Source organism: Schistocerca americana, chromosome 5 (genome assembly GCF_021461395.2).
Source record: "Schistocerca americana isolate TAMUIC-IGC-003095 chromosome 5, iqSchAmer2.1, whole genome shotgun sequence".
Taxonomy (NCBI): domain Eukaryota; kingdom Metazoa; phylum Arthropoda; class Insecta; order Orthoptera; family Acrididae; genus Schistocerca; species Schistocerca americana.
Window position 1 is genome coordinate 744637018 of NC_060123.1, and position 25582 is coordinate 744662599.

The following is a 25582-nucleotide window of genomic DNA, read 5'->3' on the forward strand; positions in this document are numbered from 1 at the left end:
TAAAGGCATAATGCCGCCTTCAGTACAAGAATAGAGTCTCTTCTTACAGTCGGTGCTTTGAGCATTCCCTGTGAGACCAGTATTAGTTTCCGATACACCACTGCAGGTTCAATGTATAGCTTGGACATACTCATTGACGATGAAACACTGAAATTACATCGGAATTAAATACAAAAGGAACAATGCCGCCTTAACTGCAAGACGAGTGAGACTTCTTAGAGTCTGTGCTTTGATCCTTTCCTGTGGGACCAGTATTAGTTTCCGATACACCACTCCAGGTTCAATGTATTCCTTGGACATACTCATTGACGATGAAACACTGAAATTACATCGGAATGAAATACAAAAGGAACAATTCCGCCTTAACGGCAAGATGAGTAAGACTTCTTTAGGTCTGTGCTTTGATCCTTTCCTGTGAGACCAGTATTAGTTTCCGATACACCACTGCAGGTTCACTGTATTCCTTGGACCTTCGCATTGACAATGAAACACAGAAATCGAATCGGAACTAAATACAAAAGGCACAATGCCGCAATAAGTACAAGAATAGAGACTCTTCTTACAGTCGGTGCTTTGAGCATTCCCTGTGAGACCAGTATTAGATTCCGATACACCTCAGCAGGTACAATGTATTCCTTGTAACTTCACATTGACGATGAAACACAGAAATCGCCTCGGAATTAATACAAAAGGCACAATGCCGCAATAAGCACAAGAATAGAGACTCTTCTTACAGTCGGTGCTTTGAGCATTTCCTGTGAGACCAGTATTAGTTTCCGATACACCACTGCAGGTTCAATGTATTCCTTAGACATACACATTGACGATGAAACACTGAAATTACATTGGAATTAAATACAAAAGGCACAATGCCACCATAAGTGCAAGTATAGAGACTCCTCTTACAGTCGGTGCTTTGAGCATTCCCTGTGAGACCAGTATTAGTAGCCGATACACCATTGCAGGTTCAATGTATTCCTTGGACCATCGCATTGACGATGAAACACAGAGATCGAATCGGAACTAAATACAAAAGGCACAATGCCGCAATAAGTACAAGAATAGAGACTCTTCTTACAGCCGGTGCTTTGAGCATTCCCGGTGAGACCAGTATTAGTTTCCGATACACCACTGCAGGTTCAATGTATTCCTTAGACATACACATTGGCGATGAAACATTGAAATTACATCGGAATTAAATACAAATGGCACAATGCCGCCATAAGTGCAAGAATAGAGACTCCTCTTACAGTCGGTGCTTTGAGCATTCCCTGTGAGACCAGTATTAGTTTCCGATACACCACTGCAGGTACAATGTATTCCTTGTACCTTCACATTCACGATGAAACACAGAAATCGCATCGGAATTAAATACAAAAGGCACAATGCCGCCTTTCGTACAAGAATAGAGACCCTTCTTACAGTCGGTGCTTTGAGCATTCCCTGTAAGACCAGTATTAGTTTCCGATACACCCCAGCAGGTACAATGTATTCCTTGGAACTTCACATTGACGATGAAACACAGAAATCGCATCGGAATTAAATACAAAAGGCACAATGCCGCCTTAAGTACAAGAATTGAGACTCTTCCTACAGTCGATGCTTTGAGCATTCCCTGTGAGACCAGTATTAGTTTCCGATACATCACTGCAGGTTCAATGGATTCCTTGGACTTACGCATTGACGATGAAACACAGAAATCGCCTCGGAATTAATACAAAAGGCACTATGCCGCAATAATCACAAGAATAGAGACTCTTCTTACAGTCGGTGCTTTGAGCTTTTCCGGTGAGACCAGTATTAGTTTCCGATACACCACTGCAGGTTCAATGTATTCCTTAGACATACACATTGACGATGAAACAATGAAATTACATTGGAATTAAATACAAAAGGCACAATGCCACCATAAGTGCAAGTATAGAGACTCCTCTTACTGTCGGTGCTTTGAGCATTCCCTGTGAGATCGGTATTAGTTTCCGATACACCTCTGCAGGTACAATGTATTCCTTGTACCTTCACATTGACGATGAAACACAGAAATCGCATCGGAATTAAATGCAAAAGGCACAATGCCGCCTTAAGTACAAGATTAGAGACTCTTCTTACAGTCGGTGCTTTGAGCATTGCCTGTGAGACCAGTAATAGTATCCGATACACCACTGCAGGTTCAATGTATTCCTTGGACCTTCACATTGACGATGAAACACAGAAATCGCATCGGAATCAAATACAAAAGGCACAATGCCGCCTTAAGTACAAGAATAGAGACTCTTCTTACAGTCGATTCTTTGAGCTTTCCCTGTGAGACCAGTATTAGTTTCCGATACACCACTGCAGGATCAATGTATTCCTTGGACCTTCACATTGACGATGAAACACAGAATTCGCATCGGAATTAAATACTAAAGGCATAATGCCGCCTTCAGTACAAGAATAGAGTCTCTTCTTACAGTCGGTGCTTTGAGCATTTCCTGTGAGACCAGTATTAGTTTCCGATACACCACTGCAGGTTCAATGTATTGCTTGGACATACTCACTGACGATGAAACATAGAAATCGCATCGGAATTAAATACAAAAGGCACAATGCCGCCTTACGTACAAGAATAGAGACTCATCTTACAGTCGGTGCTTTGAGCATTCCCTGTGATACCAGTATTAGTTTCCGATACTTCACTGCAGGTTCAATGTATAGCTTGGACATACTCATTGACGATGAAACACTGAAATTACATCGGAATTAAATACAAAAGGAACAATGCCGCCTTAACTGCAAGACGAGTGAGACTTCTTAGAGTCTGTGCTTTGATCCTTTCCTGTTGGACCAGTATTAGTTTCCGATACACCACTCCAGGTTCAATGTATTCCTTGGACATACTCATTGACGATGAAACACTGAAATTACATCGGAATTAAATACAAAAGGAACAATTCCGCCTTAACGGCAAGATGAGTAAGACTTCTTTAGGTCTGTGCTTTGATCGTTTCCTGTGAGACCAGTATTAGTTTCCGATACACCACTGCAGGTTCAATGTATTCCTTGGACCTTCGCATTGACAACGAAACACAGAAATCGAATCGGAACTAAATACAAAAGGCACAATGCCGCAATAAGTACAAGAATAGAGACTCTTCTTACAGTCGGTGCTTTGAGCATTCCCTGCGAGACCAGTATTAGATTCCGATACACCTCAGCAGGTACAATGTATTCCTTGTAACTTCACATTGACGATGAAACACAGAAATCGCCTCGGAATTAATACAAAAGGCACAACGCCGCAATAAGCACAAGAATAGAGATTCTTCTTACAGTCGGTGCTTTGAGCATTTCCTGTGAGACCAGTATTAGTTTCCGATACACCACTCCAGGTTCAATGTATTCCTTAGACACACACATTGACGATGAAACACTGAAATTACATTGGAATTAAATACAAAAGGCACAATGCCACCATAAGTGCAAGTATAGAGACTCCTCTTACAGCCGGTGCTTTGAGCATTCCCTGTGAGATCAGTATTAGTTTGCGATACACCACTGCAGGTTCAATGTATTCCTTGGACCATCACATTGACGATGAAACACAGAAATCGCATCGGAATCAAATACAAAAGGCACAATGCCACCTTAAGTACAAGAATAGAGACTCTTCTTACAGTCCGTTCTTTGAGCTTTCCCTGTGAGACCAGTATTAGTTTCCGATACACCACTGCAGGATCAATGTATTCCTTGGACCTTCACATTGACGATGAAACATAGAATTCGCATCGGAATTAAATACTAAAGGCATAATGCCGCCTTCAGTACAAGAATAGAGTCTCTTCTTACAGTTGGTGCTTTGAGCATTTCCTGTGAGACCAGTATTAGTTTCCGATAAACCACTGCAAGTTCAATGTATTGCTTGGACATACACACTGACGATGAAACATAGAAATCGCATCGGAATTAAATACAAAAGGCACAATGCCGCCTTACGTACAAGAATAGAGACTCATCTTACAGTCGGTGCTTTGAGCATTCCCTGTGAGACCAGTATTAGTTTAAGATACACCACACCAGGTTCAATGTATTCCTTGGACCTACTCATTGACGATGGAACACTGAAATTACATCGGAATTAAATTCTAAAGGAACAATGCCGCCTTAACGGCAAGATAAGTGAGGCTTCTTAGAGTCTGTGCTTTGATCCTTTCCTGTGAGACCAGTATTAGTTTCCGATACACCATTGCAGGTTCAATGTATTCCTTGGACCATCGCATTGACGATGAATCACAGAGATCGAATCGGAACTAAATACAAAAGGCACAATGCCGCAGTAAGTACAAGAATAGAGACTCTTCTTACAGTCGGTGCTTTGAGCATTCCCTGTGATACCAGTATTAGTTTCTGATACACCACTGCAGGTTCAATGTATTCCTTAGATATACACATTGACGATGAAACACTGATATTACATCGGAATTAAATACAAATGGCACAATGCCGCCATAAGTGCAAGAATAGAGACTCCTCTTACAGTCGGTGTTTTGAGCATTCCATGTGAGACCAATATTAGTTTCCGATACACCACTGCAGGTACAATATATTCCTTGTACCTTCACATTGAGGATGAAACACAGAATTTGCATCGGAATTAAATACTAAAGGCATAATGCCGCCTTCAGTACAAGATTAGAGTCTCTTCTTACAGTTGGTGCTTTGAGCATACCCTGTGAGACCAGTATTAGTTTCCGATACAGCACTGCAGGTTCAATGTATTCCTTGGACATACTCATTGACGATGAAACACTGAAATTACATCGGAATTTTATACAAAAGGAACAATGCCGCCTTAACGGCAAGATGAGTAAGACTTCTTAAGGTCTGTGCTTTGATCCTTTCCTGTGAGACCAGTATTAGTTTCCGATACACCACTGCAGGTTCAATGTATTCCTTGGAACTTCGCATTGACAATGAAACACAGAAATCGAAACGGAACTAAATACAAAAGGCACAATGCCGCAATAAGTACAAGAATAGAGACTCTTCTTACAGTCGGTGCTTTGAGCATTCCCTGTGAGACCAGTATTAGATTCCGATACACCTCAGCAGGTACAATGTATCCCTTGGAACTTCACATTGACGATGAAACACAGAAATCGCATCGGAATTAAATACAAAAGGCACAATGCCGCCTTAAGTACAAGAATTGAGACTCTTCCTACAGTCGATGCTTTGAGCATTCCCTGTGAGACCAGTATTAGCTTCCGATACACAACTGCAGGTTCAATGGATTCCTTGGACATACGCATTGACGATGAAACACAGAAATCGCCTCGGAATTAATACAAAAGGGACAATGCCGCCTTACGTACAAGAATAAAGACTCTTCTTACAGACGGTGCTTTGAGCATTCCCTGTGAGACCAGTATTAGTTTCCGATACACCACTGCAGGATCAATGTATTCCTTATACATACACATTGACGAAGAAACACTGAAATTACATTGGAATTAAATAAAAAAGGCACAATGCCACCATAAGTGCAAGAATAGAGACTCCTCTGACAGTCGGTGCTTTGAGCATTCCCTGTGAGACCAGTATTAGTTTCCGATACACCACTGCTGGTACAATGCATTCCTTGTACCTTCACATTGACGATGAAAGACAGAAATCGCATCGGAATTAAATGCAAAAGGCACAATGCCGCCTTAAGTACAAGAATAGAGATTCTTCTTACAGTCGGTGCTTTGAGCATTGCCTAAGAGACCAGTATTAGTTTCCGATACACCACTGCAGGTTCAGTGTATTCCTTGGACATAAACATTGACGATGAAACACAGAAATCGCATCGGAATGAAATACAAAATGCACAATGCCGCCTTACGTACAAGAATAGAGACTTTTCTTACAGTCGGTGCTTTGAGCATTCCCTGTGAGACCAGTATTAGTTTCTGATGCACCACTGCAGGTACAATGTATTCCTTGGACCTTCACATTGACGATGGAACACAGAAATGGCATCCGAATTAGATACAAATGGCACAATGCCGCCTTAAGTACAAGAATAGAGACTCTTCTTACAGTCGGTGCTTTGAGCATTCCCTGTGAAACCAGTATTAGCTTCCGATACACCACTGCAGATTCCATGTATTCCTAGGACATACACATTGACGATGAAACACTGAAATTACATCGGAATTTAATACAAAAGGAACAATGCCGCCGTAAGTGCAAGAAGAATGAGACTTCTTAGAGTCTGTGCTTTGATCCTTTCCTGTGAGACCAGTATTAGTTTCCGATACACCACTGCAGGTGCAATGTATTCCTTGGACCTTCACATTGATGATGAAACACAGAAATCACATTGGAATTAAATACAAAAGGCATAATGCCGCCTTAAGCACAAGAATAGTGACTCTTCTTACAGTCGGTGTTTTGAGCTTTCCCTGTGAGACCAGTACTAGTTTCCGACACACCACTGCAGGTTCAATGTATTCCTTAGACATACACATTGACGATGAATCACTGAAATTACATCGGAATTAAATACAAAAGGCACAATGCCACCATACGTGCATGAATAGAGACTCTTCTTACAGCCGGTGTTTTGAGCTTTCCCTGTGAGACCAGTATTAGTTTCCGATACACCACTCCAGGTTCAATGTATTCCTTGGACATACTCATTGACGATGAAACACTGAAATTACATCGGAATTAAATACAAAAGGAACAATGCCGCCTTAACTGCAAGATGAGTGAGACATCTTAGAGTCTGTGCTTTGATCCTTTCCTGTGAGACCAGTATTAGTTTCCGATACACCACTGCAGGTTCAATGTATTCCTTGGACCTTCGCATTGACGGTGAAACACAGAAATCGCATCGGAATTAAATACAAAAGGCACAATGCCGGATTAAGTACAGGAATAGAGACTCTTCTTACTTTCGGTGCTTTTAGCATTCCCTGTGAGACCAGTATTAGTTTCCGATATACCACTGCAGGTTCGATGTATTCCTTGGAACTTCACATTGACGATGAAACACAGAAATCGCATCGGAATTAAATACAAAAGGCACAATGCCGCTTTAAGTACAAGAATAGAGACTCTTCTTACAGTCGGTGCTTTGAGCAATCCCTGTGAGACCGGTATTAGTTTCCGATACACCACTCCAGGTGCAATGTATTCCTTAGACATACACATTGACAATGAAACACAGAAATCGCATCGGAATTAAACACAAAAGGCACAATGCCGCCATAAGTGCCAGAATAGAGACCCTTCTTACAGTCGGTGCTTTGAGCATTCCCTGTGAGACCAGTATTAGATTCCGATACACCTCAGCAGGTACAATGTATTCCTTGGAACTTCACATTGACGATGAAGCACAGAAATCGCATCGGAAGTAAATACAAAAGGCACAATGCCGCCTTTCGTACAAGAATAGAGACTATTCTTACAGTCGGTGCTTTGAGCATTCCCTGTGAGACCAGTATTAGTTTCCAATACACCACTCCAGGTTCAATGTATTCCTTGGACATACTCATTGACGATGAAACACTGAAATTACATCGGAATTAAATACAAAAGGAACAATGCCGCCTTAACTGCAAGATGAGTGAGACTTCTTAGAGTCTGTGCTTTGATCCTTTCCTGTAAGCCCAGTATTAGTTTCCGATACACCACTGCAGGTTCAATGTATTCCTTGGACCTTCGCAGTGACGATGAAACACAGAAATCGCATCGGAATTAAATACAAAAGGCACAATGCCGCCTTAAGGACAGGAATAGAGACTCTTCTTACAGTCGGTGCTTTGAGCATTCCCTGTGAGACCAGTATTAGTCTCCGATATACCACTGCAGGATCAATGTATTCCTTGGACATACGCATTGACGATGAAACACAGAAATCGCATCGGAATTAAATACAAAAGGCACAATGCCGCCCTACGTACAAGAATAGAGACTCTTCTTACATTCGGTGCTTTGAGCATTCCCTGTGAGACCGGTATTAGTTTCCGATACACCACTGCAGGTTCAATATATTCCTTAGACATACACATTGACAATGAAACACAGAAATCGAATCGGAATTAAACTCAAAAGCCACAATGCCGCCATAACTTCCAGAATAGTGACCCTTCTTACAGTCGGTGCTTTGAGCATTCCCTGTGAGACCAGTATTAGTTTCCGATACACCTCAGCAGGTACAATGTATTCCTTGGAACTTCACATTGATGATGAAACACAGAAATCGCATCGGAATTAAATACAAAAGGCACAATGCCACCTTAAGTACAAGAATTGAGACTCTTCCTACAGTCGATGCTTTGAGCATTCCCTGTGAGACCAGTATTAGTTTCCGATACACCACTGCAGGTTCAATGGATTCCTTGGACATACGCATTGTCGATGAAACACAGAAATCGCCTCGGAGTTAATACAAAAGGCACAATGCCGCAATAAGCACAAGAATAGAGACTCTTCTTACAGTCGGTGCTTTGAGCATTTCCTGTGAGACCAGTATTAGTTTCCGAGACACCACTGCAGGTTCAATGTATTCCTTAGACATACACATTGACGATGAAACACTGAAATTACAATGGAATTAAATACAAAAGGCACAATGCCACCATGAGTGCAAGTATTGAGACTCCTCTTACAGTCGGTGCTTCGAGCATTCCTTGTGAGATCAGTATTAGTTTCGGATACACCACTGCAGGTACAATGTATTCCTTGTACGTTCACATTGACGATGAAACGCAGAAATCGCATCGGAATTAAATGCAAAAGGCACAATGCCGCCTTAAGTACAAGAATAGAGACTCTTCTTACAGTCGGTGCTTTGAGCATTGCCTGTGAGACCAGTAATAGGATCCGATACACCACTGCAGGTTCAATGTATTCCTTGGACCTTCACATTGACGATGAAACACAGAAATCGCATCGGAATCAAATACAAAAGGCACAATGCCGCCTTAAGTACAAGAATAGAGACTCTTCTTACAGTCGGTTCTTTGAGCTTTCCCTGTGAGACCAGTATTAGTTTCCGATACACCACTGCTTGTTCAATGTATTCCTTGGACCTTCACATTGACGATGAAACACAGAATTCGCATCGGAATTAAATACTAAAGGCCTAATGCCGCCTTCAGTACAAGAATAGAGACTCTTCTTACAGTCGGTGCTTTGAGCATTTCCTGTGAGACCAGTATTAGTTTCCGATACACCACTGCAGGTTCAATGTATTGCTTGGACATACACACTGACGATAAAACATAGAAATCGCATCGGAATTAAATACAAAAGGCACAATGCCGCCTTACGTACAAGAATAGAGACTCATCTTACAGTCGGTGCTTTGAGCATTCCCTGTGAGACCAGTATTAGTTTCCGATACACCACACCAGGTTCAATGTATTCCTTGGACATACTCATTGACGATGGAACACTGAAATTACATCGGAATTAAATTCAAAAGGAACAATGCCGCCTTAACGGCAAGATAAGTGAGGCTTCTTAGAGACTGTGCCTTGATCCTTTCCTGTGAGACCAGTATTAGTTTCCGATACACCATTGCAGGTTCAATGTATTCCTTGGACCATCGCATTGACGATGAAACACAGAGATCGAATCGGAACTAAATACAAAAGGCACAATGCCGCAATAAGTACAAGAATAGAGACTCTTCTTACAGTCGGTGCTTTGAGCATTCCCTGTGAGACCAGTATTAGTTTCCGATACACCACTCAAGGTTCAATGTATTCCTTAGACATACACATTGACGATGAAACACTGATATTACATCGGAATTAAATACAAATGGCACAATGCCGCCATAAGTGCAAGAACAGAGACTCCTCTTACAGTCGGTGCTTTGAGCATTCCCTGTGAGACCAGTATTAGTTTCCGATACACCACACCAGGTTCAATGTATTCCTTGGACATACTCATTGACGATGAAACACTGAAATAACATCGGAATTAAATACAAAAGGAACAATGCCGCCTTAACTGCAAGATGAGTGAGACTTCTTAGAGTCTGTGCTTTGATCCTTCCCTGTGAGACTAGTATTAGTTTCCGATACACCACTGCAGGTTCAATGTATTCCTTGGACCTTCGCATTGACGATGAAACACAGAAACTGCATCGGAATGAAATACAAAAGGCACAATGCCGCCTTAAGTACAGGAATAGAGACTCTTCTTACAGTCGGTGCTTTGAGCATTCCCTGTGAGACCAGTATTAGTTTCCGATATACCACTGCAGGTTCAATGTATTCCTTGGACATACGCATTGACGATGAAACACAGGAATCGCATCGGAATTAAATACAAAAGGCACAATGCCGCCCTACGTACAAGAATAGAGACTCTTCTTACATTCGGTGCTTTGAGCATTCCCTGTGAGACCGGTATTAGTTTCCGATACACCACTGCAGGTTCAATGTATTCCTTAGACATACACATTGACAATGAAACACAGAAATCGCATCGGAATTAAACACAAAAGGCACAATGCCGCCATAAGTGCCAGAATAGAGACCCTTCTTACAGGCCTTGGTTTGAGCATTCCCTGTGAGACCAGTATTAGTTTCCGATACACCTCAGCAGGTACAATGTATTCCTTGGAACTTCACATTGACGATGAAACACAGAAATCGCATCGGAATGAAATACAAAAGGCACAATGCCGCCTTAAGTAGAAGAATTGAGACTCTTCCTACAGTCGATGCTTTGAGCATTCCCTGTGAGACCAGTATTACTTTCCGATACACCACTGCAGGTTCAATGGATTCCTTGGACATACGCATTGACGATAAAACACAGAAATCGCCTCGGAATTAATACAAAAGGGACAATGCCGCAATAAGCACAAGAATAGAGACTCTTCTTACAGTCGGTGCTTTGAGCATTTCCTGTGAGACTAGTATTAGTTTCCGATACACCACTGCAGGTTCAATGTATTCCTTAGACATACACATTGACGATGAAACACTGAAATTACATTGGAATTAAATACAAAAGGCACAATGCCACCATAAGTGCAAGTATAGAGACTCCTCTTACAGTCGGTGCTTTGAGCATTCCCTGTGAGATCAGTATTAGTTTCCGATACACCACTGCAGGTACAAAGTATTCCTTGTACCTTCACATTGACGATGAAACACAGAAATCACATCGGAATTAAATGCAAAAGGCACAATGCCGCCTTAAATACAAGAATAGAGACTCTTCTTACAGTCGGTGCTTTGAGCATTGCCTGTGAGACCAGTAATAGTATCCGATACACCACTGCAGGTTCAATGTATTCCTTGGACCTTCACATTGACGATGAAACACAGAAATCGCATCGGAATCAAATACAAAATTCACAATGCCTCCTTAAGTACAAGAATAGAGACTCTTCTTACAGTCGGTTCTTTGAGCTTTCCCTGTGAGACCAGTATTAGTTTCCGATACACCACTGCAGAATCAGTGTATTCCTTATACCTTCACATTGACGATGAAACACAGAATTCGCATCGGAATTAAATACTAAAGGCATAATGCCGCCTTCAGTACAAGAATAGAGTCTCTTCTTACAGTCGGTGCTTTGAGCATTTCCTGTGAGACCAGTATTAGTTTCCGATACACCACTGGAGGGTCAATGTATTGCTTGGACATACACACTGACGATGAAACATAGAAATCGCATCGGAATTAAATACAAATGGCACAATGCCGCCTTACGTACAAGAATAGGGACTCATCTTACAGTCGGTGCTTTGAGCATTCCCTGTGAGACAAGTATTAGTTTCCGATACACCACACCAGGTTCAATGTATTCCTTGGACATACTCATTGACGATGAAACACTGAAATTTCATCGGAATTAAATACAAAAGGAACAATGCCGCCTTAACTGCAAGATGAGTGAGACTTCTTAGAGTCTGGGCTTTGATCCTTTCCTGTGGGACCAGTATTAGTTTCCGATACACCACTCCAGGTTCAATGTATTCCTTGGACATACTCATTGACGATGAAACACTGAAATTAAGTCGGAATTCAATACAAAAGGGACAATGCCTCCTTAACGGCAAGATGAGTAAGACTTCTTAAGGTCTGTGCTTTGATCCTTTCCTGTGAGACCAGTATTAGTTTCCGATACACCACTGCAGGTTCAAGTTATTCCTTGGACCTTCGTATTGACAATGAAACACAGAAATCGAATCGGAACTAAATACAAAAGGCATAATGCCGTAATAAGTACAAGAATAGAGTCTCTTCTTACAGTCGGTGCTTTGAGCATTCCCTGTGAGACCAGTATTAGATTCCGATACACCTCAGCAGGTACAATGTATTCCTTGGAACTTCACATTGACGATGAAACACAGAAATCGCCTCGGAATTAATACAAAAGGCACAATGCCGCAATAAGCACAAGAATAGAGACTCTTCTTACAGTCGGTGCTTTGAGCATTTCCTGTGAGCCCAGTATTAGTTTCCGATACACCACTGCAGGTTCAATGTATTCCTTAGACATACACATTGACGATGAAACACTGAAATTACATTGGAATTAAATAAAAAAGGCACAATGCCACCATAAGTGCAAGTATAGAGACTCCTCTTACAGTCGGTGCTTTGAGCATTCCCTGTGAGATCAGTATTAGTTTCCGATACACCACTGCAGGTACAATGTATTCCTTGTACCTTCACATTGACGATGAAACACAGAAATCGCATCGGAATTAAATGCAAAAGGCACAATGCCGCCTTAAGTACAAGAATAGAGACTCTTCTTACAGTCGGTGCTTTGAGCATTGCCTGTGAGACCAGTAATAGTATCCGATTCACCACTGCAGGTTCTATGTATTCCTTGGACCTACACATTGACGATGAAACACAGAAATCGCATCGGAATCAAATACAAAAGGCACAATGCCGCCTTAAGTACAAGAATAGAGACTCTTCTTACAGTCGGTTTTTTGAGCTTTCCCTGTGAGACCAGTATTAGTTTCCGATACACCACTGCAGGATCAATGTATTCCTTGGACCTTCACATTGACGATGAAACACAGAATTCGCATCGGAATTAAATACTAAAGGCATAATGCCGCCTTCAGTACAAGAATAGAGTCTCTTCTTACAGTTGGTGCTTTAAGCATTTCCTGTGAGACCAGTATTAGTTTCCGATACACCACTGCAGGTTCAATGTATTGCTTGGACATACACACTGACGATGAAACATAGAAATCGCGTCGGAATTAAATACAAAAGGCACAATGCCGCCTTACGTACAAGAATAGAGACTCATCTTGCAGTCGGTGCTTTGAGCATTCCCTGTGATACCAGTATTAGTTTCCGATACACCACTGCAGGTTCAATGTATTGCTTGGACATACTCATTGACGATGAAACACTGAAATTACATCGGAATTAAATACAAAAGGAACAATGCCGCCTTAACTGCAAGATGAGTGAGACTTCTTAGAGTCTGTGCTTTGATCCTTTCCTGTGGGACCAGTATTACTTTCCGATACACAACTCCAGGTTCAATGTATTCCTTGGACATACTCATTGACGTTGAAACACTGAACTTACATCGGAATTAAATACAAAAGGAACAATGCCGCCTTAACGGCAAGATGAGTAAGACTTCTTAAGGTCTGTGCTTTGATCCTTTCCTGTGAGACCAGTATTAGTTTCCGATACACCACTGCAGGTTCAATGTATTCCTTGGACCTTCGCATTGACAATGAAACACAGAAATCGAATCGGAACTAAATACAAAAGCCACAATCCCGCAATAAGTACAAGAATAGAGACTCGTCTTACAGTCGGTGCTTTGAGCATTCCCTGTGAGACCAGTATTAGATTCCGATACACCTCAGCAGGTACAATGTATTCCTTGGAACTTCACATTGACGATGAAACACAGAAATCGCCTCGGAATTAATACAAAAGGCACAATGCCGCAATAAGCACAAGAATAGGGACTCTTCTTACAGTCGGTGCTTTGAGCATTTCCTGTGAGACCAGTATTAGTTTCCGATACACCACTGCAGGTTCAATGTATTCCTTAGACATACACATTGACGATGAAACACTGAAATTACATTGGAATTAAATACAAAAGGCACAATGCCACCATAAGTGCAAGTATAGAGACTACTCTTACAGTCGGTGCTTTGAGCATTCCCTGTGAGATCAGTATTAGTTTCCGATACACCACTGCAGGTACAATGTATTCCTTGTACCTTCACATTGACGATGAAACACAGAAATCGCATCGGAATTAAATGCAAAAGGCACAATGCCGCCTTAAGTACAAGAATAGAGACTCTTCTTACAGTCGGTGTTTGAGCATTGCCTGTGAGACCAGTAATAGTATCCGATACACCACTGCAGGTTCAATGTATTCCTTGGACCTACACATTGACGATGAAACACAGAAATCGCATCGGAATCAAATACAAAAGGCACAATGCCGCCTTAAGTACAAGAATAGAGACTCTTCTTACAGTCGGTTCTTTGAGCTTTCCCTGTGAGACCAGTATTAGTTTCCGATACACCACTGCAGGATCAATGTATTGCTTGGACATTCTCATTGACGATGAAACACTGAAATTACATCGGAATTAAATACAAAAGGAACAATGCCGCCTTAACTGCAAGATGAGTGAGACTTCTTAGAGTCTGTGCTTTGATCCTTTCCTGTGGGACCAGTATTAGTTTCCGATACACCACTCCAGGTTCAATGTATTCATTGGACATACTCATTGACGATGAAACACTGAAATTACATCGGAATTAAATACAAAATGAAAAATGCCGCCTTAACGGCAAGATAAGACTTCTTAAGGTCTGTGCTTTGATCCTTTCCTGTGAGACCAGTATTAGTTTCCGATACACCACTGGAGGTTCAATGTATTCCTTGGACCTTCGCATTGACAATGAAACACAGAAATCGGATCGGAACTAAATACAAAAGGCACAATGCCGCAATAAGTACAAGAATAGAGACTCTTCTTACAGTCGGTGCTTTGAGCATTCCCTGTGAGGCCAGTATTAGATTCCGATACACCTCAGCAGGTACAATGTATTCCTTGGAACTTCACATTGACGATGAAACACAGAAATCGCCTCGGAATCAATACAAAAGGCACAATGCCGCAATAAGCACAAGAATAGAGACTCTTCTTACTGTCGGTGCTTTGAGGATTTCCTGTGAGACCAGTATTAGTTTCCGATACACCACTGCAGGTTCAATGTATTCCTTAGACATACACATTGACGATGAAACACTGAAATTACATTGGAATTATATACAAAAGGCACAATGCCACCATAAGTGCAAGTATAGAAACTCCTCTTACAGTCGGTGCTTTGAGCATTCCCTGTGAGATCAGTATTAGTTTCCGATACACCACTGCAGGTACAATGTATTCCTTGTACCTTCACATTGACGATGAAACACAGAAATCGCATCGGAATTAAATGCAAAAGGCACAATGCCGCCTTAAGTACAAGAATAGTGACTCTTCTTACAGTCGGTGCTTTCAGCATTGCCTGTGAGACCAGTAATAGTATCCGATACACCACTGCAGGTTCAATGTATTCCTAGGACCTTCACATTGACGATGAAACACAGAAATCGCATCGGAATCAAATACAAAAGGCACAATGCCGCCTTAAGTCCAAGAATAGAGACTCTTCTTACAGTCGGTTCTTTGAGCTTTCCCTGTGAGACCAGTATTAGTTTCCGATACACCACTGCAGGATCAATGTATTCCTTGGACCTTCACATTGACGATGAAAACAGATTTCGCATCGGACTTAAATACTAAAGGCATAATGCCGCCTTCAGTACAAGATTAGAGTCTCTTCTCACAGTAGGTGCTTTGAGCATTTCCTGTGAGACCAGTATTAGTTTCCAAAACACCACTGCAGGATCAATGTATTGCTTGGACATACTCACTGACGATGAAACATAGAAATCGCATCGGAATTAAATACAAAAGGCACAATGCCGCCTTAACGGCAAAATAAGTGAGGCTTCTTTGAGTCTGTGCTTTGATCCTTTCCTGTGAGACCAGTATTAGTTTCCGATACACCATTGCAGGTTCAATGTATTCCTTGGACCATCGCATTGACGATGAAACACAGAGATCGAATCGGAACTAAATACAAAAGGCACAATGCCGCAGTAAGTACATGAATAGAGACTCTTCTTACAGTCGGTGCTTTGAGCATTCCCTGTGAGACCAGTATATGTTCCGATACACCACTGCAGGTTCAATGTATTCCTTAGACATACACATTGACGATGAAACACTGATATTACATCGGAATTAAATACAAATGGCACAATGCCGCCATAAGTGCAAGAATAGAGACTCCTCTTACAGTCGGTGCTTTGAGCATTCCGTGTGAGACCAATATTAGTTTCCGATACACCACTGCAGGTACAATTTATTCCTTGTACCTTCACATTGACGATGAAACACAGAATTTGCATCGGAATTAAATACTTAAGGCATTATGCCTCCTTCAGTACAAGAATAGAGTCTCTTCTTACAGTCGGTGCTTTGAGCATTTCCTGTGAGACCAGTATTAGTTTCCGATACACCACTGCAGGTTCAATGTATTCCTTGGACATACTCATTGACGATGAAACACTGAAAATACATCGGAATTAAATACAAAAGGAATAATGCCGCCTTAACGGCAAGATGAGTAAGACATCTTAAGGTCTGTGCTTTGATCCTTTCCTGTGAGACCAGTATTAGTTTCCGATACACCACTGCAGGTTCAATGTATTCCTTGGACCTTCGCATCGACAATGAAACACAGAAATCGAATCGGAACTAAATACAAAAGGCACAATGCCGCAATAAGTACAAGAATAGAGACTCTTCTTACAGTCGGTGCTTTGAGCATTCCCTGTGAGACCAGTATTAGATTCCGATACTCATCAGCAGGTACAATGTATTCCTTGGAACTTCACATTGACGATGAAACACAAAAATCGCCTCGGAATTAATACAAAAGGCACAATGCCGCAATAAGCACAAGAATAGAGACTCTTCTTACAGTCGGTGCTTTGAGCATTTCCTGTGAGACCAGTATTAGTTTCCGATACACCACTGCAAGTTCAATGTATTCCTTAGACATACACATTGACGATGAAACACTGACATTACATTGGAATTAAATACAGAAGGCACAATGCCACCATAAGTGCAAGTATAGAGACTCCTCTTACAGTCGGTGCTTTGAGCATTTCCTGTGAGATCAGTATTAGTTTCCGATACACCACTGCCGGTACAATGTATTCCTTGTACCTTCACATTGACGATGAAACACAGATATCGCATCGGAATTAAATGCAAAAGGCACAATGCCGCATTAAGTACAAGAATAGAGACTCTTCTTACAGTCGGTGATTTGAGCATTGCCTGTGAGACCAGTAAAAGTATCCGATACACCACTGCAGGTTCAATGTATTCCTTGGACCTTCACATTGACGATGAAACACAGAAATCGCATCGGAATCAAATACAAAAGGCACAATGCCGCCTTAAGTACAAGAATAGAGACTCTTCTTACAGTCGGTTCTTTGAGCTTTCCCTGTGAGACCAGTATTAGTTTCCGATACCCCCCTCCAGGATCAATGTATTGCTTGGACATACACACTGACGATGAAACATAGAAATCGCATCGGAATTAAATACAAAAGGCACAATGCCGCCTTACCTACAAGAATAGAGACTCATCTTACAGTCGGTGCTTTGAGCATTCCCTGTGAGACCAGTATTAGTTTCCGATACACCACTGCAGGTTCAATGTATTGCTTGGACATACTCATTGACGATGAAACACTGAGATTACATCGGAATTAAATACAAAAGGAACAATGCCGCCTTAACTGCAAGATGAGTGAGACTTCTTAGAGTCTGTGCTTTGATCCTTTCCTGTGGGACCAGTATTAGTTTCCGATACACCACTCCAGGTTCAATGTATTCCTTGGACATACTCATTGACGATGAAACACTGAAATTACATCGGAATTAAATAAAAAGGAACAATGCCGCCTTAACGGCAAGATGAGTAAGACTTCTTAAGGTCTGTGCTTTGATTCTTTCCTGTGAGACCAGTATTAGTTTCCGATACACCACAGCAGGTTCAATGTATTCCTTGGACCTTCGCATTGACAATGAAACACAGAAATCGAATCGGAACTAAATACAAAAGGCACAATGCCGCAATAAGTACAAGAATAGAGACTCTTCTTACAGTCGGTGCTTTGAGCATTCCCTATGAGAGCAGTATTAGATTCCGATACACCTCAGCAGGTACAATGTATTCCTTGGAACTTCACATTGACCATGAAACACAGAAATCGCCTCGGAATTAATACAAAAGGCACAATGCCGCAATAAGCACAAGAATAGAGACTCTTCTTACAGTCGGTGCTTTGAGCATTTCCTGTGAGACCAGTATTAGTTTCCGATACACCACTGCAGGTTCAATGTATTCCTTAGACATACACATTGACGATGAAACATTGAAATTACATTGGAATTAAATACAAAAGGCACAATGCCACCGTTAGTGCAAGTATAGAGACTCCTCTTACAGTCGGTGCTTTGAGCATTCCCTGTGAGATCAGTATTAGTTTCCGATACACCACTGCAGGTACAATGAATTCCTTGTACCTTCACATTGACGATGAAACACAGAAATCGCATCGGAATTAAATGAAAAGGCACAATGCCGCCTTAAGTACAAGAATAGAGACTCTTCTTACAGTCGGTGCTTTGAGCATTGCCTGTGAGACCAGTAATAGTATCCGATACACCACTGCAGGTTCAATGTATTCCTTGGACCTTCACATTGACGATGAAACACAGAAATCGCATCGGAATCAAATACAAAATACACAATGCCGCCTTAAGTACAAGAATAGAGACTCTTCTTACAGTCGGTTCTTTGAGCTTTCCCTGTGAGACCAGTATTAGTTTCCGATACACCACTGCAGGATAAATGTATTCCTTGGACCTTCACATTGACGATGAAACACAGAATTCGCATCGGAATTAAATACTAAAGGCATAATGCCGCCTTCAGTACAAGAATAGAGTCTCTTCTTACAGTCGGTGCTTTGAGCATTTCCTGTGAGACCAGTATTAGTTTCCGATACACCACTGCAGGTTCAATGTAATGCTTGGACATACTCACTGACGATGAAACATAGAAATCGCATCGGAATTAAATACAAAAGGCACAATGCCGCCTTACGTACAAGAATAGAGACTCATCTTACAGTCGGTGCTTTGAGCATTCCCTGTGAGACCAGTATTAGTTTCCGATACACCACACCAGGTTCAATGTATTCCTTGGACATACTCATTGACGATGGAACACTGAAATTACATCGGAATTAAATTCAAAAGGAACAATGCCGCCTTAACGGCAAGATAAGTGAGGCTTCTTAGAGTCTGTGTTTTGATCCTTTCCTGTGAGACCAGTATTAGTTTCCGATACACCATTGCAGGTTCAATGTATTCCTTGGACCATCGCATTGACGATGAAACACAGAGATCGAATCGGAACTAAAAACAAAAGGCACAATGCCGCAATAAGTACAAGAATAGAGACTCTTCTTACAGTCGGTGCTTTGAGCATTCCCTGTGAGACCAGTATTAGTTTCCGATACACCACTGCAGGTTCAATGTATTCCTTAGACATACACATTTACGATGAAACACTGATATTACATCGGAATTAAATACAAATGGCACAATGCCGCCATAAGTGCAAGAATAGAGACTCCTCTTACAGTCGGTGCTTTGAGCATTCCGTGTGAGACCAATATTAGTTTCCGATACACCACTGCAGGTACAATGTATTCCTTGTACCATCACAATGACGATGAAACACCGAATTTGCATGGGAATTAAATACTAAAGGCTTAATGCCGCCTTCAGTACAAGAATAGAGTCTCTTCTTACAGTCGGTGCTTTGAGCATTTCCTGTGAGACCAGTATTAGTTTCCGATACACCACTGCAGGTTCAATGTATTCCGTGGACATACTCATTGACGATGAAACACTGAAATTACATCAGAATTAAATACAAAAGGAACAATGCCGCCTTAACGGCACGATGAGTAAGACTTCTTAAGGTCTGTGCTTTGATCCTTTCCTGTGAGACCAGTATTAGTTTCCGATACACCACTGCAGGTTCAATGTATTCCTTGGACCTTCGCATTGACTATGAAACACAGAAATCGAATCGGAACTAAATACAAAAGGCACAATGCCGCAATAAGTACAAGAATAGAGACTCTTCTTACAGTCGATGCTTTGAGCATTCCCTGTGAAACCAGTATTAGTTTCCGATACACTACTGCAGGTTCAATGTATTCCTTGGACCTTCGCATTGACGATGAAACACAGAAATCGCATCGGAATTAAATACAAAAGGCACAATGCCGCCTTAAGTACAGGAATAGAGACTCTTCTTACAGTCGGTGCTTTGAGCATTCCCTGTGAGACCAGTATTAGTTTCCGATATACCACTGCAGGTTCAATGTATTCCTCGGACATACGCATTGACGATGAAACACAGAAATTGCATCGGAATTAAATACAAATGGCACAATGCCGCCCTACGTACAAGAATAGAGACTCTTCTTACATTCGGTGCTTTGAGCATTCCCTGTGAGACCGGTATTAGTTTCCGATACACCACTGCAGGTTCAATGTATTCCTTAGACATACACATTGACAATGAAGCACAGAAATCGCATCGGAATTAAACTCAAAAGGCACAATGCTGCCATAAGTGCCAGAATAGAGACCCTTCTTACAGTCGGTGCATTGAGCATTGCCTGTGAGACCAGTAATAGTATCCGATACACCACTGCAGGTTCAATGTATTCCTTGGACCTTCACATTGACGATGAAACACAGAAAACGCATCGGAATCAAATACAAAAGGCACAATGGCGCCTTAAGTACAAGAATAGAGACTCTTCTTACAGTCGGTTCTTTGAGCTTTCCCTGTGAGACCAGTATTAGTTTCCGATACACCACTGCAGGTTCAATGTATTCCTTGGACTTTCACATTGACGATGAAACACAGAATTCGCATCGGAATTAAATACTAAAGGCTTAATGCCGCCTTCAGTACAAGAATAGAGTCCCTTCTTACAGTCGGTGCTTTGAGCATTTCCTGTGAGACCAGTATTAGTTTCCGATACACCACTGCAGGTTCAATGTATTGCTTGGACATACACACTGACGATGAAACATAGAAATCGCATCGGAATTAAATACAAAAGGCACAATGCCGCCTTACGTACAAGAATAGAGACTCATCTTACAGTCGGTGCTTTGAGCATTCCCTGTGAGACCAGTATTAGTTTCCGATACACCACACCAGGTTGAATGTATTCCTTGGACGTACTCATTGACGATGGAACAATGAAATTACATCGGAATAAAATTCAAAAGGAACAATGCCGCCTTAACGGCAAGATAAGTGAGGCTTCTTAGAGTCTGTGCTTTGATCCTTTCCTGTGAGACCAGTATTAGTTTCCGATACACCACTGCTGGTTCAATGTATTCCTTGGACATACGCATTGACGATGACACACATAAATCGCATCCGAATTAAATACAAAAGGCACAAGGCCTCCTTACGTACAAGAAAAGAGACTCTTCTTACAGTCGGTGCTTTGAGCATTCCCTGTGAGACCAGTATTAGTTTCCGATACACCACTGCAAGTTCAATGAATTCCTTAGACATACACATTGAAGAAGAAACACTGAAACTACATCGGAATTAAATACAAAAGTAACAATGCCGCCATAAGTGCAAGAATAGAGACTCTTCTTACAGTCGGTGCTTTGAGCTTTCCCTGTGAGACCAGTATTAGTCTCTGATACACCACTCCAGGTTCAATGTATTCTTTGGACATACTCATTGACGATGAAACACTGAAATTTCATCGGAATTAAATACAAAAGGAACAATGCCGCCTTAACGGCAAGATGAGTAAGACTTCTTAAGGTCTGTGCTTTGATCCTTTCCTGTGAGACCAGTATTAGTTTCCGATACACCACTGCAGGTTCAATGAATTCCCTGGACCTTCGCATTGACAATGAAACACAGAAATCGAATCGGAACTAAATACAAAAGGCACAATGCCGCAATAAGTACAAGAATAGAGACTCTTCTTACAGTCGGTGCTTTGAGCATTCCCTGTGAGACCAGTATTAGTTTCCGATACACCACTGCAGGTTCAATGTATTCCTTAGACATACACATTGGCGATGAAACATTGAAATTACATCGGAATTAAATACAAATGGCACAATGCCGCCATAAGTGCAAGAATAGAGACTCCTCTTACAGTAGGTGCTTTGAGCATTCCCTGTGAGACCAGTATTAGTTTCCGATACACCACTGCAGGTACAATGTATTCCTTGTACCTTCACATTGACGATGAAACACAGAAATCGCATCGGAGTTAAATACAAAAGGCACAATGCCGCCTTAAGTACAAGAATAGAGACTCTTCTTACAGTCGGTGCTTTGAGCATTCCCTGTGAGACCAGTATTAGTTTCTGATACACCACTGCAGGATCAATGTTTTCCTTGGACATACACATTGACGATGAAACACAGAAATCGCATCGGAATTAAATACAAAACGCACAATGCCGCCTTTCGTACAAGAATACAGACTCTTCTTACAGTCGGTGCTTTGAGCATTCCCTGTGAGACCAGTATTAGTTTCCGATACACCACTGCAGGTTCAATGTATTCCTTGGACCTTCGCATTGACGATGAAACACAGAAATCGCATCGGAATTAAATACAAAAGGCACAATGCCGCCTTAAGTACAAGAATAGAGACTCTTCTAACAGTCGGTGCCTTGAGCATTCCCTGTGAGACCAGTATTAGTTTCCGATACACAACTGCAGGATCAATGAACTCCTTAGACATTTACATTGACGATGAAACACTGAAATTACATCGGAATTAAATACAAAAGGCACAATGCCGCCTTAAGTACAGGAATAGAGACTCTTCTTACAGTCGGTGCTTTGAGCATTCCCTGTGAGACCAGTATTAGTTTCCGATATACCACTGCAGGTTCAATGTATTCCTTGGACATACGCATTGACGATGAAACACAGAAATCGCATCGGAATTACATACAAAAGGCACAATGCCGCCCTACGTACAAGAATAGAGACTCTTCTTACATTCGGTGCTTTGAGCATTCCCTGTGAGACCGGTATTAGTTTCCGATACACCACTGCAGGTTCATTGTATTCCTTAGACATACACATTGACAATGAAACACAGAAATCGCATCGGAATTAAACTCAAAAAGCACAATGCCGCCATAAGTGCCAGAATAGAGACTCTTCTTACAGTCGGTGATTTGAGCATTCCCTGTGAGACCAGTATTAGTTTCCGATACACCACTGCAGGTACAATGTATTCCTTGTACCTTCACATTGACGATGAAACACAGAAATCGCATCGGAATTAAATACAAAAGGCACAATGCCGCCTTAAGTACAAGAATAGAGACTCTTCTAACTGTCGGTGCCTTGAGCATTCCCTGTGAGACCAGTATTAGTTTCCGATACACCACTGCAGGTTCAATGTATTCCTTAGACATACACATTGGCGATGAAACATTGTAATTACATCGGAATTAAATACAAATGGCACAATGCCGCCATAAGTGCAAGAATAGAGACTCCTCTAACAGTCGGTGCTTTGAGCATTCCCTGTGAGACCAGTATTAGTTTCCGATACATTACTGCAGGTACAATGTATTCCTTGTAACATCACATTGACGATGAAACACAGTCATCGCATCGGAATTAAATACAAAAGGCACAATGCCGCCTTAAGTACAAGAATAGAGACTCTTCTTACAGTCGGTGCTTTGAGCATTCCCTGTGAGACCAGTATTAGTTTCTGATACACCACTGCAGGTTCAATGTATTCCTTGGACATACACATTGACGATGAAACACAGAAATCGCATCGGAATTAAATTTAAAAGGCACAATGCCGCCTTTCGTACAAGAATAGAGACTCTTCTTACAGTCGGTGCTTTGAGAATTCCCTGTGAGACCAGTATTAGTTTCCGATATACCACTGCAGGTTCAATGTATTCCTTGGACATACGCATTGACGATGAAACACAGAAATCACATCGGAACTAAACTCGAAAGGCACAATGCCGCCATAACTGCCAGAATAGCGACCCTTCTTACAGTCGGTGCTTTGAGCATTCCCTGTGAGACCAGTATTAGTTTCCGATACACCACTGCAGGTACAATGTATTCCTTGTACCTTCACATTGACGATGAAACACAGAAATCGCATCGGAATTAAATACAAAAGGCACAATGTCGCCTTAAGTACAAGAATAGAGACTCTTCTTACAGTCGGTGTTTTGAGCATTCCCTGTGAGACCAGTATTAGATTCTGATACACCACTGCAGGTTCAATGTATTCCTTGGACATACACATTGACGATGAAACACAGAAATCGCATCGGAATTAAATACAAAAGGCACAATGCCGCCTTTCGTACAAGAATAGAGACTCTTCTTACAGTCGGTGCCGTGAGCATTCCCTGTGAGACCAGTATTAGTTTCCGACACACCACTGCAGGTTCAATGAATTCCTTAGACGTACACATTGACGATGAAACACTGAAATTACATCGGAATTAAATACAAAAGGCACAATGCCGCCATAAGTGGAAGAATTGAGACTCTTCTTACAGTCGGTGCTTTGAGCTTTCCCTGTGAGACCAGTATTAGTTTCCGATTCACCACTCCAGGTTCAATGTATTCCTTGGACGTACTCATTGACGATGAAACACTGAAATTACATCGGAATTAAATACAAAAGGAACAATGCCGCCTTAACGGCAAGATGAGTAAGACTTCTTAAGGTCTGTGCTTTGATCCTTTCCTGTGAGGCCAGTATTAGTTTCCGATACACCACTGCAGGTTCAATGTATTCCTTGGACCTTCGCATTGACAATGAAGCACAGAAATCGAATCGGAACTAAATACAAAAGGCACAATGCCGCAATAAGTACAAGAATAGAGACTCTTCTTACAGTCGGTGCTTTGAGCATTCCCTGTGAGACCATTATTAGTTTCCGATACACCACTGCAGGTTCAATGTATTCCTTAGACATACACATTGGCGATGAAACATTGAAATTACATCGGAATTAAATACAAATGGCACAATGCCGCCATAAGTGCAAGAATAGAGACTCCTCTTACAGTAGGTGCTTTGAGCATTCCCTGTGAGACCAGTATTAGTTTCCGATACACCACTGCAGGTACAATGTATTCCTTGTACCTTCACATTGACAATGAAACACAGAAATCGCATCGGAATTAAATACAAAAGGAACAATGCCGCCTTAAGTACAAGAATAGAGACTCTTCTTACAGTCGGTGCTTTGAGCATTCCCTGTGAGACCAGTATTAGTTTCTGATACACCACTGCAGGTTCAATGTATTCCTTGGACATACACATTGACGATGAAAC